The sequence below is a fragment of the Balaenoptera musculus genome, chromosome 20, assembly GCF_009873245.2.
Source record: "Balaenoptera musculus isolate JJ_BM4_2016_0621 chromosome 20, mBalMus1.pri.v3, whole genome shotgun sequence".
Classification (NCBI taxonomy): Eukaryota; Metazoa; Chordata; class Mammalia; order Artiodactyla; family Balaenopteridae; genus Balaenoptera; species Balaenoptera musculus.
In genome coordinates this window covers 5548136-5564298 of record NC_045804.1, presented here as the reverse complement: position 1 = coordinate 5564298, position 16163 = coordinate 5548136, and the positions used below count along the sequence as shown (strand labels likewise).

General features: G+C 47.6%; 1 protein-coding gene across 5 annotated transcripts in view; it reads left to right on the top strand.

Annotated features, from left to right (window-relative positions):
• The window catches only part of SLC39A11 (solute carrier family 39 member 11), a 423988-nt gene that overhangs the window by 747 nt on the left and 407078 nt on the right, over positions 1–16163 (top strand). Inside the window, exon 1 of one of the 5 annotated variants that reach the window (XM_036835759.1) lies at positions 120–227. The exons of 1 other annotated variant lie outside the window; for it this stretch is intronic. The gene's annotated coding sequence lies outside the window, so the exon portion shown is untranslated. Of the gene's footprint in view, positions 1–119; positions 228–16163 lie in introns of those variants that run through there. 3 more of the 5 variants (XM_036835758.1, XM_036835764.1, XM_036835760.1) reach the window with 3 other exon arrangements.

The window sequence follows — 16163 nt, the reverse complement described above, 5'->3', positions numbered from 1 at the left end:
CCGGCGGCCATCTTGGTTGGGGGCGGAAGCGCTTCCGGCCCGCTGAGGGCCATGCTTGTTCGGGGCGCATCGGGGCGGCCGAGGGGCGGGACCGCCGATGGGCGGCACTTTTTTAAAGGGAAACTGTGTGGTTGTTGGATCGCTAAGGCTGGCGGTTCCTCTGCGGGCCCAGCCTCTAGCGGACCTGAAGACCCTCCCAGCGCGGGTGGAGCCTTTCCAAGTCGGAGGTAATTATAATCAAGCGCCCGCGGTCTGATTGTAACGCCTTCTCGTGATGCTCGTGTCCCTCACTAAGTCTATCGCGGCCCCGGGACAGGAGTTCTCCTGAGACGGCGCAGTTGCACTCTCGGCCGGTCCCCTTCCCCTCGGCTCCCTCGGCCGCCCCTGTGTCCTGGCCCGGCTGGGAGCCGGGTGGGCGCACAGAGCTGACCGTAGGTGCTGGACCCTCACCCCTGGCTCTCGGCGTGCAGCCTTCTGGGGCGTCCTTGTTATTCGTTATTTACTCTGGTCATCCACCTAATGCAATGTTAGGAAAAGGGAAGCGTGAGTCCGTTTTTGTTCATTGGAAAGTAACTTCATAGATGCTCTGGACCGGGCCTGAGCGCCGGGACAGGCTGTCCCTTAAGGGGTGTGTGCGCGCTCGTTTGCTTCTGGTTTTCTTTTTTTAACTTTTGGGTTTGTTTATTTATTTATTTATGGCTGTGTTGGGTCTTCGTTTCTGTGCGAGGGCTTTCTCCAGTTGCGGCGAGCGGGGGCCACTCTTCATCGCGGTGCGCGGGCCTCTCACCGTCGTGGCCTCTCCTGTTGCGGAGCACAGGCTCCAGACGCGCAGGCTCGGCAATTGTGGCTCACGGGCCTAGTTGCTCCGCGGCATGTGGGATCTTCCCAGACCCGGACTCGAACCCGTGTCCCCTGCATTGGCAGGCAGATTCTCAACCACTGCGCCACCAGGGAAGCCCCTGGTTTTCTTTTGTTGTTGGTTATTTCTTTGGGGTTTTCGTTTTGTGTTTCAAACCAGTGTTATACCATCAAAGATGTTTCCCCTGATATAACCTTACACTGGCACCAGTCTGGAGAGGAGGGTATTGGGCAGTGAGGAAACGACCCAAATGCCTGAGAAAACAACGCCTGGGGTTGGGGCAAGGGGGCCGGGTTGGGGGGAGGACGCCTAACGCTGACTCAGTGATAATGAAACTTGGAGAGTGTGGCCTGTCTCTTCTAAGAATTTCCAAGATCCTTCATTTAAAAAAAAAAGCATTTACTGTTGAAGATTTCATATCCACACTAATGTAGAGAGAATGGTATAATGGGCCCACCAGCTGGGTTTTACACTTACTAAGTCACGGTCAGTCTCATGTATATCCCTACCCACTCCCTCTCCTTCCCACCACCTCCATTATTTTGAGGTGAATCCTGTAAATAAACCATTCATTTGTAATATTCTAGTTTACCTCACAATAGCCTTACGATCTAGGGAATTTTACAGGTGGATAACCTGGGCCCCAGAGAGGCAAACAGATTTTACTCAGTGTCATTTTCAAAGCCTGTCCACAAAATGCTCCCATACACTTCAGCCCTGCAGAGTAGGTAGGAATAATTATTCTATGCATGACAAAAAACCAGAGAAGCTTATTTATTCCTGCCCAAGTCACATGGTTACTAAGGGACAGAATCAGCCCTTAGACCTAGAATTCTGAATTCCTTTTCTACTTTGTCACACAACTTCCCACAAACTCAGAGCACTCCCTGGTGGCAGGGTCTGCACTTTGCTGTCACTGCAGTGCCATTCTGTAGGGACATTTGTTGGTGTTTGACTTCCCAGCACCTGCAGAACCTCTTTTCTGTGTTTGAGAAAATTACCGCCTTAAGGCAAGATCTGTTCCCCTTGCAGCTGAGCTGGGATCAGCCAATCAGACACAATCACCTAGGACTTTTTTTTTTTTTAATAAAGATACTTTTCATTTATTATTTATTTATTTATTTTTGGCTGCATTTGGTCTTTGTTGCTGCGTGCAGGCTTTCTCTGGTTGCGGCGAGTGGGGGCTGCTCTTGGTTGCGGTGTGCAGGCTTCTCACTGCGGTGGCTTCTCTTGTTGCAGAGCACGGGCTCTAGGCCCGCAGGCTTCAGTAGTTGTGGCGCACAGGCTCAGTAGTTGTGGCACGCGGGCTCAGTAGTTGTGGCACGTGGGCTCAGTAGTTGTGGCTCACGGGCTCAGTAGTTGTGGCTCGCGGGTTTAGCTGCTCCGCGGCATGTGGATCTTCCCGGACCAGGGCTCAAACCCGTGTCGCCTGCATTGGCAGGCGGATTCTTAACCAGTGGGCCACCAGGGAAGTCCCACCTAGGACTTTATAGATGGAGAGCTAGTGATGTCCAGGAGCAGGGACAGATGGTGACAGAGGTGTCCCCTGCGAACATCCAGTCTCCAGGGGCAGCAGAGACACTGAATCCAGCTGCAGTGCTCAGCTGCCAGTGCTGGCGGTGGTGCTGGTGACAGCTGTGGGTGACCATGATGATGTCCTCACCTGAATCGCCCTGAGGCGTGTTTTGACTGGGTTCTGAAGGTTAGCTTCCCTTTGTCCCTGTCTGTTCGCTGAGCCCGGTTCCCCAACTTTCCCAGAGATTCCATGAGTTGTCTGATATCTTATTGATAAATTTCATTTCTTTGAAAAGCAAAAGCACTTTCAGTTGCTTGCCTTAGAGACCCTAACTGACCCAGACTCCCCGAGTTTCCAGCTCCACGAGAGTTTGGCCGGCCTCTTTCAAACGGCAAGAGGGGGGAATGTCCGCAATCAGCTAGGGTTTGCACGGGGTGGCCGGCACTTGCGCGCACACCTGTCATTTCAGGTAGAGGAAAGGCGAGCTCGTCAGCTGACGTCATTGCAGAGTGTGTTCTGAAGGCAGGGCTTTCCCTACGCCTTCTCTCTTGCCTCCCTAGCCACGCTCCCCGGCCTGCCCTGAAGATGCCACTGTTGCTCTTCTGCTTGCAGATCCAAGTGCCTAACGGAGGCTGCTAGCAAGCCGGCTTCTTGCCTGGGCGCTGCGAGAGCTCTGTGTCTTTGACTCCTTATTCTCCACATCTCCTTTTCCATCCTCCCTGCATTGAAGAGGCAGCCCTTTCCTCTTCCGCATTCTGCTTTGTCGCCCCATAAAACCAGGATGTGGGCAGAGAGCTCAGCTTCAGCAGCTGGGCAAGGAACTGAGCTGAACCAGGGGCAGAGAGGAGAAATAGTCTTTTATTTATTTTTTCTCTCAGGGAGGCACACAGGTAAGAGGCACCTCCTCGTTTTTTTGCCATCTTTTAATTTTGGCTTAGAGATGAGTGCATATGTGTGTATAGTGTGGCAGCTCGTGATGTCAGATTTTCTTCCTTTCACGTTAAATCTCTTTGGGTAGAACTTTAAGTATCCAGTATTTAAGTTCAAGAGGTTACATGTAGATCCCCCTGGGCTCCTGAAGTCAAACCTAGGCATTCTGCCAGTTATAATAGCTGTAGTTTGGAGCACCACCTAGGCACTCTGCATATATCTTTAATTCTCGCAATAATTCTATAGCATAGGTGGTCCTACACTCATTTGATTGGTAAAGCAAGGTTCAGCAGGACCAGGGAGTCCATCTGAGATTACACAGGTAGTCGACGGCTGAGTGTGTCTTCAGATCCCAGTTAGTTTGACTCTACAGTCCTTGATCTTTGTTGTATCGTTAGCTTCAAAGAAAATTTCAGAACATCAAGAGCCAGAAGAGCCAAACAATTCTGAAGCAAAATTCAGATGGTACCCACACTGCCTCCTGCCCTTTGCCTAAAGGTGGGGCTTTACAAGTACAAGCAGGGACTTCCCTGGTGGCGCAGTGGTTAAGAATCCGCCTGCCAATGCAGGGGACATGGGTTCTATCCCTGGCCCGGGAAGATCCCACATGCCGCGGAGCAACTAAGCGCATGCGCCACAACTACTGAGCCTGCACTCTAGAGCCTGTGAGCCACAACTGCTGAGCCTGCGAGCCACAACTACTGAAGCCTGTGTGCCTAGAGCCCGTGCTCCGCAACAAGAGAAGCCACCGCAACGAGAAGGAGAGTAGCCCCGGCTCGCAGCTACTAGAGAAAGCCCACGCACAGCAATGAAGACCCAATGCAGCCAAAAATAAATTTAAAAAATAAATAAATTTATTAAAAAAAGAAATACAAGGACAGGCAGTTGGGGGACCCAAGCTGGAGCGGCTCTCCAGTGATTTGGGGGACAGATGACACGTGGGGTGGCCATGCCTGGGAGCCAAGTTGTCTGCATGCTCGAGGGCTGTCTTATAAAACTGGGAGCATGTTCTGATAGTTTCACTTTCTCTGGGCCCATCAGCACTGTTATCTCACTCAGAACATTGAGGGGGCGGATTTCTCCCTACTTTTTAATAGAAATATAACAAGCAAGCCAGCATGATGCCTAAAATAGAATGGTTTTTTGAAAACAGATTTTTGCAGATACCACATGTCCTTCTTTTATGCGTTATGTGGTCTAGCATCTGGACCTTGGCTCCCTGACTAAATGATTCAATAAATATTTGCAGAATGAGTGAATGGCGTCATACATATATGTCACATAATCACAAAGTATCTGCTCAAAGGCCGCATTGGAAAAGGCAAAAGAATCTTTTGTCATCAGTTGCCTAATAGCTGAAATACTAAAAAAGTAAGACAGTTTTCACCTATGTCACACCCCCTTCGATGCCTTGTTTCAGTACCTCTTCTTTTAGGGAAGGTAGCTGCTTCTCTGGCCTGTCAGTGTGCAATATGAAGCGTGAACCTGCTGAGTCTTACATCTGTCTGTACTCGGATGTTGTTGGAGGGAAGGCTGTTTTCTCGTAGGATGAGGAGGGAATGGGGGCTGGGCACACCAGAGGAGAGATGATAAATGGAAGAGCCAAAGTAACTGAGGAAAATTAAAATAAATTTAACTGGGGCTCAGCTAGGAGAAATGGCAAGGGAGAAAGCAAGATGGTAGAAAAAAAAAAAACGGAGAGGAATGTGACAAAAAATTAACAGAAGGCAAAGCAAAGAAAGGGAAATTTGATCTGGTAAAGGATAGACTGTGTCAATAAAAGCAGTGTGAGAGGCCGGACAGAAGATTGAGTTATGCACTGCTGCCCGGTGTGATTGAGACATTTGGTGTTTGCCCTCCCCTTGGCTGACACGCCAACGGGATAAGAGAGCCTCGCGAGAGGTAGTCTTGACATCTTCATGTCAGTGTCTATCAGCCTGTGTCAACTGGAGGTGACATTTGTCATAGAAGGGATGGTTATTTGACTTAACTGTTGGCAGATAACTGAGACCCTGCCTTCAACAAATAGCCTGGCAGTCATCACACCTGATAGAGGGAGCCTGGGTGTCTGGGCACCTTGACTAAAAAGGATGATATCGAAAAATCACACTGCAAGCATTTTACCCTTAATTAGTGTGTATTTGAGTACCTACTGTTGTAACTAGCTCTGTGTTGGATGCATGGAGGATATAAAAGGTATATGATGAAAAGCCAATGATTCTGACACAAGCTCTCACTTCTTTTCAAGTCTCCTACACTGTCTTTTCCCCTTCCCCACCATTCCACCCTAGCTGATGAGCCTTCTCACAGGTATGGAGAAAACAGAAGTAATCAGGAAAGTCCTCATGTTAAATCTACTAAATCTAACTCTGGATCTCACCCCTCCCACCTCTCAAAGACCTCACCCCCTTCTCTCTCCTCCATAATTTTCTCCTTCTCAGCTAGATTGTTCCCATTATCTCAGAAATATTCCCTAGTGTCTCCCGTCTTATAAACATGCTCTTTTGTCTCCCAGTCTCCTTCCAGCCCCTGCCCATTTCTCCTTTCCTCATCACAACGGAAGGTCTTGACCTTTGGTAATTGCTGTCTCCACAAGGCGCCTCCCATTCTCTTCTCCAACACCATCCATTAGGGGTCTTCGCATCATCACTGCATCCACTAAAAGACCTCCCTCCCCGTCTTGTCAGTTTCAGTAGTCGCTTCTCAGTTTTTGGACTTTTCAGCAGCGCGGCTGACCTGCCCCTTGTGGACACAGTTGCCTTTTGATTTCTCTCAAGACACGCTCCACTAGCTTTCCTCTTACCTCACTAGGCCTGTCTTCTCAATCACTTTTGCTGGCTCTTCTTCCTTTGTGTGACCTCTTAATGTTGCATGGACCCAGGCTCAAGCCTTAGCACTGGTCTCTTCTTGGTCTTCAGTCCCTGTTAGGTGATTCCATCCTGTCCTGTCGCCTAAAGACCTAGAGGGTTACTCCCGTGGTTCAGATGGAAATTATGATGGCAGTGGAAATGGAGAGAACGGAACAGATGTTTGCAGATGACTCCAACATTTGTTACTCTAGCCCTGTGCTCCTGGATTATATATACATCTAGCCACCTCCTTAGACTCTCCACTTGGATGTCTAAGAGAAGTCTCAAATCTAACACGTCCAAAATAATAATTCTCTTCCTGCCATCCACCCTGTACTCTTCTCCAAGTCAACCCTATCTCAGGAAATGGCACCACCCAGTTATTCCTGGCTAAAACCCAGGCATAATCCTCCATCCCTCTCTCTCACTATCCACACCTAATCCATCTACAAATCCTATAGACTCTTCCTCCAAAACAGGGGTTGATGCAATTTAACTATGAAGAGGCAGATAGTCAATGGGTTTTGCAGGCCCTGTGGTCTCCATTACAACTATCCTACAAGGCCACTGTAGCAGGAAATCCGCAGTAGACAGTAGGTAAATGAATGGGCGTGGCTGAGTTCCAATGACATTTCATTGACAAAAGCAGGCAGAGGGCCAGGTTTGGCCCATGGACAATAGCTTGCTGACCCCAGATCCAAAATATATCCCTGTCCTTTTCCATCTCCACTGTCACTGCCCGAGTCCAGGTCATCAGCTTCTGATCTGAGCCACTCGGATTACCTTTTTTTTTTCTTTTAGTTTTTTTTTTTGGCCACCCCACGTGGCACGCAAGATCTTAGTTCCCAGACCAGTGATCGAACCCGCGCCCTCTGCAGTGAAAGCACAAGTCTTAACCACTGGACTGCTGGAGAAGTCCCTCAAATTACCTTCTAATTCCCCCTGTTTCTACTCCTGTCCCATTAGTGACTCTCCTCACTATAGAAGCAAGCTGAATCTTTCAAAAGTATAAATCAGGCCTTGTGTGTCCCCTGCTTCAAACCTCCAGTGGCTTCCCAGCCCTCTGGGTCAGGTTCCAACTCCTATCAAAGACCTTCAAGACCCTGCATGACCTGTCCCCATCCCATCCCACCCCTCTCTCGCTCTATTCCAGCCTCACTGGTCTTCTTTCTGTTTCATAAACAAGGCTTGGTTCTCTCTTTTCTAAGGCCTTTGCTCTGGCTGTTTCTTCTACCAGATCTTCACATGGCGGTCGCCTCCTCTGAGAAGCCTGCCTGGGCCACCCCAATCCAAAGTAGGAAACGTTAACATTTATAAAGCGCTCACTGTATGTCAGCCAGTGTTATAAACTCTGAATATGAATTATCTTATTCAGTTCTCACAAAAAGACCTCTGAACTAGATCCTGTTCTTATCTCCACTTTATTGAAGAGGAAATTGGGGCCAAGGGAGATTGTATAATTTGCCCCAAATGATTGAGGAAGTAGCAGAGCTGAGATATAGACCAGGCAGTCTGGCTCTGGGGTCCATGACCTTAGGCACCGCTCTTTACTGTCTATGTATTTTTATCATAGCATTTGTCACTGTGTTGTGATTACATCTTCATTTATTTGTGCTTTTGTTTGTTGAGTGCCTCCCCTACAACAAAAAGCGTAGATCTTGTCTGTCTTTTATCTCATCAAATTCCCAGCTTCTAGAACAGTGTCTGACACACAGTAGCCATTCAATACTTGCTGAGTGCATGAACAATAATTTAACTTTGTAGCAAAGTAATTTATTGGTATGCTGACAAATCTGTAAATATTCAAAGTACACCTTACCTTAGAATTCCTATGAAAGAAAGGAATAGATTCATTACTCTAATTTCAGAAATGTTGAATTAATTCATAATCTGGTCAGCCCTCCCCTCTCCCCCAAAATATGTGAATTCTTTGGAATTTTTTAAAAAATAAATGTATTTATTTTACTTATTTATTTATTTTTGGCTGCGTTGGGTCTTCGGTGCTGCACGTGGGCTTCTTCTCTAGTTGCGGCGAGCGGGGGCTACTCGTCGTTGCGGTGCACAAGCTTCTCATTGCGGTGGCTTCTCGTTGTGGAACACGGGCTCTAGGCGCGCGGGCTCAGTAGTTGTGGCACATGGGCTTAGTTGCTCCTCAGCATGTGGGATCTTCCCGGACCAGGGCTTGAACCCGTGTCCCCGGCACTGGCAGGCAGATTCTTTTTTTTTTTTCCTGGCTTTTAAAAAAATTTTATTTTATTTTATTTACTTATTTATGGCTGTGCTGGGTCTTCGTTTCTGTGCGAGGGCCTTCTCTAGTTGCGGCAAGTGGGGGCCACTGTTCGTCGCGGTGCGCGGGCCTCTCACTATCGCGGCCTCTCTTGTTGCGGAGCACAGGCTCCAGACGCGCAGGCTTAGTAATTGTGGCTCACGGGCCTAGTTGCTCCGCAGCATGTGGGATCCTCCCAGACCAGGGCTTGAACCTGTGTCCCCTGCATTGGCAGGCAGGTTCTCAACCACTGCGCCACCAGGGAAGCCCGGCAGGCGGATTCTTAACCACTGCGCCATCAGGGAAGCCCCTCTTTGGGCTTTTGAATGTTACTTACGGAATTAGAATAGACTCCTGTCCATTTAACCTTCTTATTCCCTTATCCTGTTGCTTCTGGGCTATGTATGAGTGTATTCATACACGTTGATACTCCAGGACAGCAGTCCTGAGGGTCAGGATAAGTTCAAGGGAAGGTGGTCCCTTCCAGTGTGGTTGAATGTTTTCAACTTAAGGACAGATCTATAAGAGAAGTTGTTTTCTTACAGTAATCCTGCCCTTGCCTTACCTAGAGAAGTACTATGGCCTCCCAGGCACCCGTAGCTGCCTCCTGAGAATATTCAGCTGTAATGATGACGGTTTGGTGGGATATTTCCCTCTTGGATACAGCATAACTGGAGAAATAGCTTGGGAGGAAGCAGTTTTCAAGTCTACCTTTCCTAGGGATGAGCCATTGTCAGGATCACGTCCCATCCTGGGATTCACACAACCTAAAATTATAATTGTCAACTAAGGAGGGCTTAGAACATTGAGAGTTCAAAGACTCCAACTGGGGAAATCAGATCCCTGAGGAAACTGCAGGGTTTTAGGAGGAGGTGTGCTTGCAGGAAGCTCTATTTCTACTGGGACGTGAAGTTTGTTTGTTTTTGTTGTATTTGAAGTTGTACTAGGTAAATCAGAAGCAACCTGCTTGGCCCAAGGCTGGATGATAAAAGACTCTGAATCCTCAGGCTCCAGAAAATTTGCAGTTTGGGTATTTGCAAATAGAGTTTGGGGGAAAATGCCACCAGTTGACTAAAATGTATTGAATAGCCTGGGTTTTTTGATGTGCTTTTGGTATAGGTGGCGGTTGTGGAAGAGTGCACTACTTGACCTTGGAATTTGAAAAGTCGTGCTGATGAGTTTACATCTTGCAAAGGGAGATCATACAGTTGCGTTCTGCATCGGCCATGCCCAAAGCAGAATCTTTGGGTGTTGACCACCTGGAATCCTGTGCGAGCGGGTGGCGCTCTAAGCCTTCATCCCCTCTGCAGCTCCCAAGCTGTCCAATGGTTATATTCTGAAAATCCAGTTTTTCTTCTCAGAATTTAGAGAGTGCTTTTAACGTTGGAAGGCCCCGAGGGCCTCTCAGTTATGCCTGTACCTCGGTGGAAGTTTTAATGAACCTGCTCCAGCTATTCCAATAGACGGTGGGCAGCTTTGAGAGTGCTGGGATCCCGGGAAGGGGGGTGTCTCAGGACAGGCCACATCCTGATTCTCCATCCCTCACCCCATCCGTTCTGCGCCCCTCTCTGGAGGCTGCCCTCTCTGCACTACCTCCTTTGGCCCTCTTGCCTTCCGGCTCTGGTTGAATTCAGCCACGGGAGTGTTCCCGACCAGGATTCTTGGCCTCCTTAATCAATAGAAATTGATCAGAGGCCAGACAAGAAATTCAGGCAAGGCTTTATTGGGCCCCCTGCTGCAGCAGCGGAGAGTGAAAACAGGTAACAGGTTCCCCTGCTCACTCACCCTGAGGGGGGTTGAGCTGGTTCCTTATATGGGGTGAGGGTGGGGTATATCCAGGGGTCGGGCCGGAGGGGTGGCTTGGGGGTTTTGCCCACCCCCTTGGTGGTGCTGTGTGCAGGGGGCCTGCACAGTACCCTGCTTTTGCTCCGGACACCCTGTTTTTGCTCCCAGCCCCTCAGAAGTGTCAGTTGTGTTTTTGGTCTCTTTGTGTCTTGTTGTTCATAATTTGCCCCAACTGCGCATGCACGCAGTTATTTTTAGTCCCTTATAGTTTCTTTGTATTTTGTTGCTTGGGGAGACGTGTGTTCGGGCGCAAGCAGTGCAGCAAACGGCCCCAGGTCCCAGCCTGTCTCAAGCGGTGCAGCAAAGGGTTCCAGGTCCCAGGTCCCAGGCTGTCTCAGGAGGAGAGCAAAAGGATGCACTGCGATTCTGGCCGAATTACTTTACAGGCACAGCTCCCATTGGGTCTTTCCTTCCCCATGGCTTGTGCTCTCACTCGGCTGGTGAAGTCCTCCATCCTTACCTGGTCTCCGGGCTCCTCATCCATCTCTTGCTGATCCCCTGACACCTCCCCATCCCTGTACGCAGCTCCTTCATTACATTCATTTTAGTTAAACCCCTCTGAGTGCGCCATCTGTTTCCAGCTGGACCCGTGAGCGATACAGATGGTCATAGACCCGGGATTAATGGCGTGATCCTCTCCCTCTGATTAGCACCAGGCCCCAGGCCAAACCATGTTTTCACCCTGGAGGAAGAACAAAGAGCTCAGATATTTAGAACATGCCATGAACCCTAAGTTTCTAGAACACTTGGACAATATGAGGCTCTGTTTACGGAGGTGAGACGTTATATCCCTGGTCCATTCGGGCAGAGACTGAAGTTTAGTTAGGCTTAGCTGAGGAGGAAAGCCCTCTAGCCAGAAAGGAACACTCTGTGTAGATAGAAATCATGTAGCACCTTATCGACAGACACATAATGCATTTACTTTTCTGCACCGGACTTGCTTTCACCTTGCATCGCATGGTCGGTTGTGTTAGTGCCAGCTGAGCTTTCCTAATGGCAGGATTAGAAGCCATGGTTTAATATTAGCCAATTTTGAAAATGGTTGGTGGTTTAATAACCCAAAAGTTTCTGGTCTTCTCTTGCTGCGATTCAAGGTGAGGGGAATTTCATGTTTACTGGACACCCCTGTGTACCTGGTGATGTGATAAATTATTTAAAATATTTTTTTTCAGCCAGTCTTTACACCACACTGGGAGGTAGGTGGCGTGATCCCTGTTTTGCAGACAGGGAAGCAGGGGCTTGGGAATGTCAGGCCCAGGCTCCAGGTCACACCTCCCATAGGTGGAAGTGCAGTGATGTGGTTAAGAAATCAGGTTCTGGAAACGTATGGACACCAAGGGGGGAAAACTGCGGTGGGGTGGGGATGGTGGTGTGCTGAATTGGGCGACTGGGATTGACATGTATAAAGTGATGTGTATAAAATTGATGACTGATTAAAAATTAAAAAAAAAAAAAGAAATCAGGTTCTGGGCAGGTGATGTGAGTACTCTATGCCTCAGTTTCCTCATCGATAGAATGGGGGTAACAGTTGGACCATAGAGCTCTTGTGGTAACTGAATGCGATGATGAATATAAAGTGCTTAGAACAGGACTCAGTGCATCCAGAAGTTAGCTAATTTTCTTTTCTGATCTTAACAGTCTAATTCATAGTTAAGATTCTGTTTTAAGTACCTGGAAATTTTTGTTATGTTTTGATTTTGAGTGAAAGAAATGATGAGAAGGTGATAAAAAGTCATTTTCTTTGACCTGATTTTGAAACTCTTGACATTTCTCTGTCAGTTTTGCTGTCAGCAAAGCTAACATGTCTTTATGACATTTTTAGAGCATCCCTTTCATCATCTGCTTTACAATGGCTTAGTCATGCTATTTAAATCAGGTTACAAAATCTGGAAGAAATCAGATGGGACCGTTAAAAACTGGCTGTGAACAAAATGAGACTCACCGGTGGTTGTTTTTAAGCCTTTTCTTTTCTTTTGCTACTGGACAAATGATGGCTAAGACGTCTAGGAAATGTTTTGTACACTCTTTTGGGGGCTGGGAGTTTTAAGACAAATTGTAAAATTCTAAAGTTTACAGTTCCGTGTTTTAGGAAACCTGGGGAGTGTGGGTTATGTCACCTAGGACTCTGGCCCATTTTCCTGAATCTCTGAAGTCTTTTCCAGAAGTAGGTGGGAACCGAGGTGAGTCTGCATAGCTGGCCTCTTGAACAAACTTCACCCTAAGTCCCTTAATTGAGGGTGTGATTTCATGTGAAGGCAGTTTATAAAACAGTACACTTGCAAAAATAAATAAAGTCACTAAAAAAAATTTGCTTTCTGCTTTCTAGTATATAGAATCAATTGTAACAGCAAAGATCGAGGTAAATTTATCTGACAGGAAACACATGCAATTACCAAGGATGGTACAGCTTATTTGAAAACACAAGCAATATTAGCTATTTTGTCTAAATATTGGACATGCAGGAATGACATATTAGCAAAAATAACCACATTCAAGATGTCATGAGAATAGTAAAAATATCTAGCTTCTGTGCACACCTATGCTCGGCATATTAAAACCATCCATCATAGCACATAATTAAAACTGTTTTGCTGTTGGGGCTGCTGAAGGCTTTTTCTGGATGTCCCAGGTTTCCTCATATGCGTAGAGCATGGAAGGAATTTCTTTATCTCCACCACCTTCAGAAAGGGGGGGCCAGGAACAATGCTGGGACCTCTCAAAGGAACAGAAAAGGGGGCGAATTGCACGTGAGAGCGTGTGTGAAGAGTCTTCAGTCTCCTTTGATGATGATTGATCTACTGTTTGTCAAAACCTGCTGTTGTTTACGGTGAGTGACAGCTGGGGAGCGATGGATAGATTAACTATGGAAGAGGAGTGAGGATAATTGAGGAAAAATGCACTCTGCCCACTAGACGACCTTCACCACGTTCTAAACGTCAACACCATAACTCTGCACTCTGTTCTTCCCTAGTGAGATGGTTCCCAGGCTGCTGGAAACTCGAACAGAGACTCTTCTGGGGAAGAAGCTTTCAAATCATTCTGGGTAGTTGAATCGTCTGCCGTTACTTTCTTTTTGTAACTTTTTATTGGCGCGTAGTTGCTTTACAACGACGTGTTCGTTTCTGCTATGCGGCCTACTCGGGATCAGATAGGGTGAGCTCGGTGGCCCTGTGGGGCTGCGTTGGCTGATTTCCTCCTCCAAACAGACGGGAAACCAGTCCTCGTTAGCAGCTTCTAACTGGGAACCTTCTCCTCCCGCTCAGCCACGTATTAAACTGCTTCTGTCTGAGGCCACGCAGTGATGGAAAGGATGGAGAGACGGAGAAGAAGAATGAACGAGGCCTGGCTCTGGACCATCCACCCGCAGGAGTACATGCCTCTCTGCTGTTTCCTTCAAAATCCGTTCCCAGCCTCATTTTTAAAAAAATATTTATTTAGGGCTTCCCTGGTGGCGCAGTGGTTAAGAATCCGCCTGCCAATGCAGGGGCATGGGTTCGATACCTGGTCCGGGAAGATCCCACATGCCGCAGAGCAGCTAAGCCTGTGCATCACAACTACTGAGCCCGCGAGCCACAACTACTGAAGCCCACGCGCCTAGAGCCCATGCTCCGCAACAAGAGAAGCCACCGCAATGAGAAGCCCACGCACCGCAACGAAGAGTAGCCCCCGCTCACTGCAACTAGAGAAAGCCCGCGCGCAGCAACGAAGACCCAACGCAGCCAAAAATAATAAATAAATTAAATTAAGTTAAATTTTAAAAATATTTATTTATTTATTTGGCTGAGCTGGGTCTTAGTTGCGGCGTGCGGGATCTAGTTCCCCGACCAGGGATCGAACCTGGGCCCCCTGCACTGGGAGCTCAGAGTCTTAACCACTGGACCACCAGGGAGGTCCCCCAGCCTCATTTTATGAAAATGAAGTGTCCCTCTCTATTTAAAGGTGGGCAGGTGGAATGCTCAAAAGGAGAAATCATTTCAAAAATCTCAAATTTTAAATGTAAATATTAGAGAACACTATTTGGAAGGATGGACAGAGGAAATAAAGGAAACAAACTCTGATAGGCTAAGTTTTAAGAAATGTGGGCTGTTCAAAGGCAGCCCGTCCCCTGTCTTGACTGGGCCTCTGGACCCTTACTGACCTTGACACCCTTTAAGAATGGAGCTGCCACTTCCGTGCCTTGCTTTGGTTCTTCTCTAGCAATTAGGATTTACTTTATCAGTCCCCGAGGCTGTAAGGAAGCCCTTGAGATCCCAGACCCTCTGAATACCCATCTCCATGTTGGCCCAACAGCCCAGAACCACGTTGCCGATGGCAAACCAGATTTTGGGTCTGCTCAGCTGTTCTAGAGCTGTTCTGTTCAAGATGGAGGAGGAACGGGTTTCCTTGGTTGCAGAGATAGCCCCCAGCAACACGCCATGTGGCTGAGACGGGTGCCACCTTCCAGTCCTCGAGCCCTTGGAGCTGGGAGCAAGCAGAGGGGGTCGCGTGAAGGTGCAGGAGAGAAGGACAGTGAAACAGCTGTGGTCTGTCGCTTCCCAGAACGAGCCTGCGATAAACAGTACAGGGCCCATCCCCCTGGGAGAGCTGTTTAGGGGACTATTTTATTTTATTTTGTTTACTGATGAATCATTTATTCGAACAAGACAAAAACGTCTCCACATTGTTTCCTTTTATACGGAAAGTGGAACATTTCAAATATATTACTTTTTCTTTTTTCAACAGATCTTGTTTGAGTCTGGTCCCAGGAACTTCTTTTCATTCTAGGATTCACGTTTTAGTAACACACATGCACCCATTACAGCCAAAACAGCATACTGGAATTTCGGATAGTCATTCTTTATTATGGTGACAGTACCAACATATGGTAAAAGCCCTCTGGCTCTCCCCACCACGTCCTTCTTTTCGAGCCAGTTCTCGCCTCCTTTGTACGAACCTCTATCATCAACTTTAATATTACCTCCTTTAGTCAGAAATTCGATGTCTCCATTCTCTTTTTCATGAACTTTGATTACTCTGTGTACTATTGGAATGTAGGAGACTATTTTAATCTGCAAAAAAGTGTTTTAAGTGGAAGCCAAAGTGAGTCTTCATTCCAGTCTGAGCCTTTGCTCCACAAGTGTCTAGACTCCCAAGTTGGCAGTGCAACTGGGACTAAGCTAACTTTAGATAATCTTGAGAATGAACCCTGGAGACTCCTGTTCATCGAAAAAGGCTGTAAGAAGACGTTCTTCCCCGTCACGTACTGGCTGGTACTTAAAATGCACGAGACGAGCTCATGTAGGCATCCCAAGCCGTGGAAATGGACTGGGGTGGGGTCGGCGGATGAAGGGAGGGCTTCTTTTATCTTGAAGACACTCTTTTGTGGAAGTGTGTTCACGGCTGAGAGGGAGAACCGTGATTCATCTTCTTGGAGGCCGAGCATCTCAGCTTCCCCCAAAATGTGCAACCTAAGATTTGCATTAGGAAGCGTGGCGGCAGGTGGGGAAGGCCTATGGAAACACTGTCCTTGATGAGAATCAATTTAAAAATTATTTGGAGTGACTTTTCTGCCAAGAAGTTGTCTTGTTTTTCTTATACAAAATTATTGCTGTGAGCAGGACCTGCACCTTAGGTTGGTTGACTAGTGGAGATGATCACCCTTTTGCCAACCCTATTTTTTTTTTTTTTTAATTTTGAGGTGTTATTGCAGGGACAGCTGGCCGGGGCTAGGTGTGCAGTGTGTGACCTGGCACGGAATCCTCCAGATGACAAATGACTGCAGGCACAGTGTCCCTCTCCCCTACCAGAAAAAAATGACTCAATATCCTTAGACTTCAAATGAGTTAGTCAGATTCTAGTTCTCTTCCTCAGCTGAAAGCCTTGGAGAATCTCTGCATTGGAGGTCTTGCCCAAAAGATA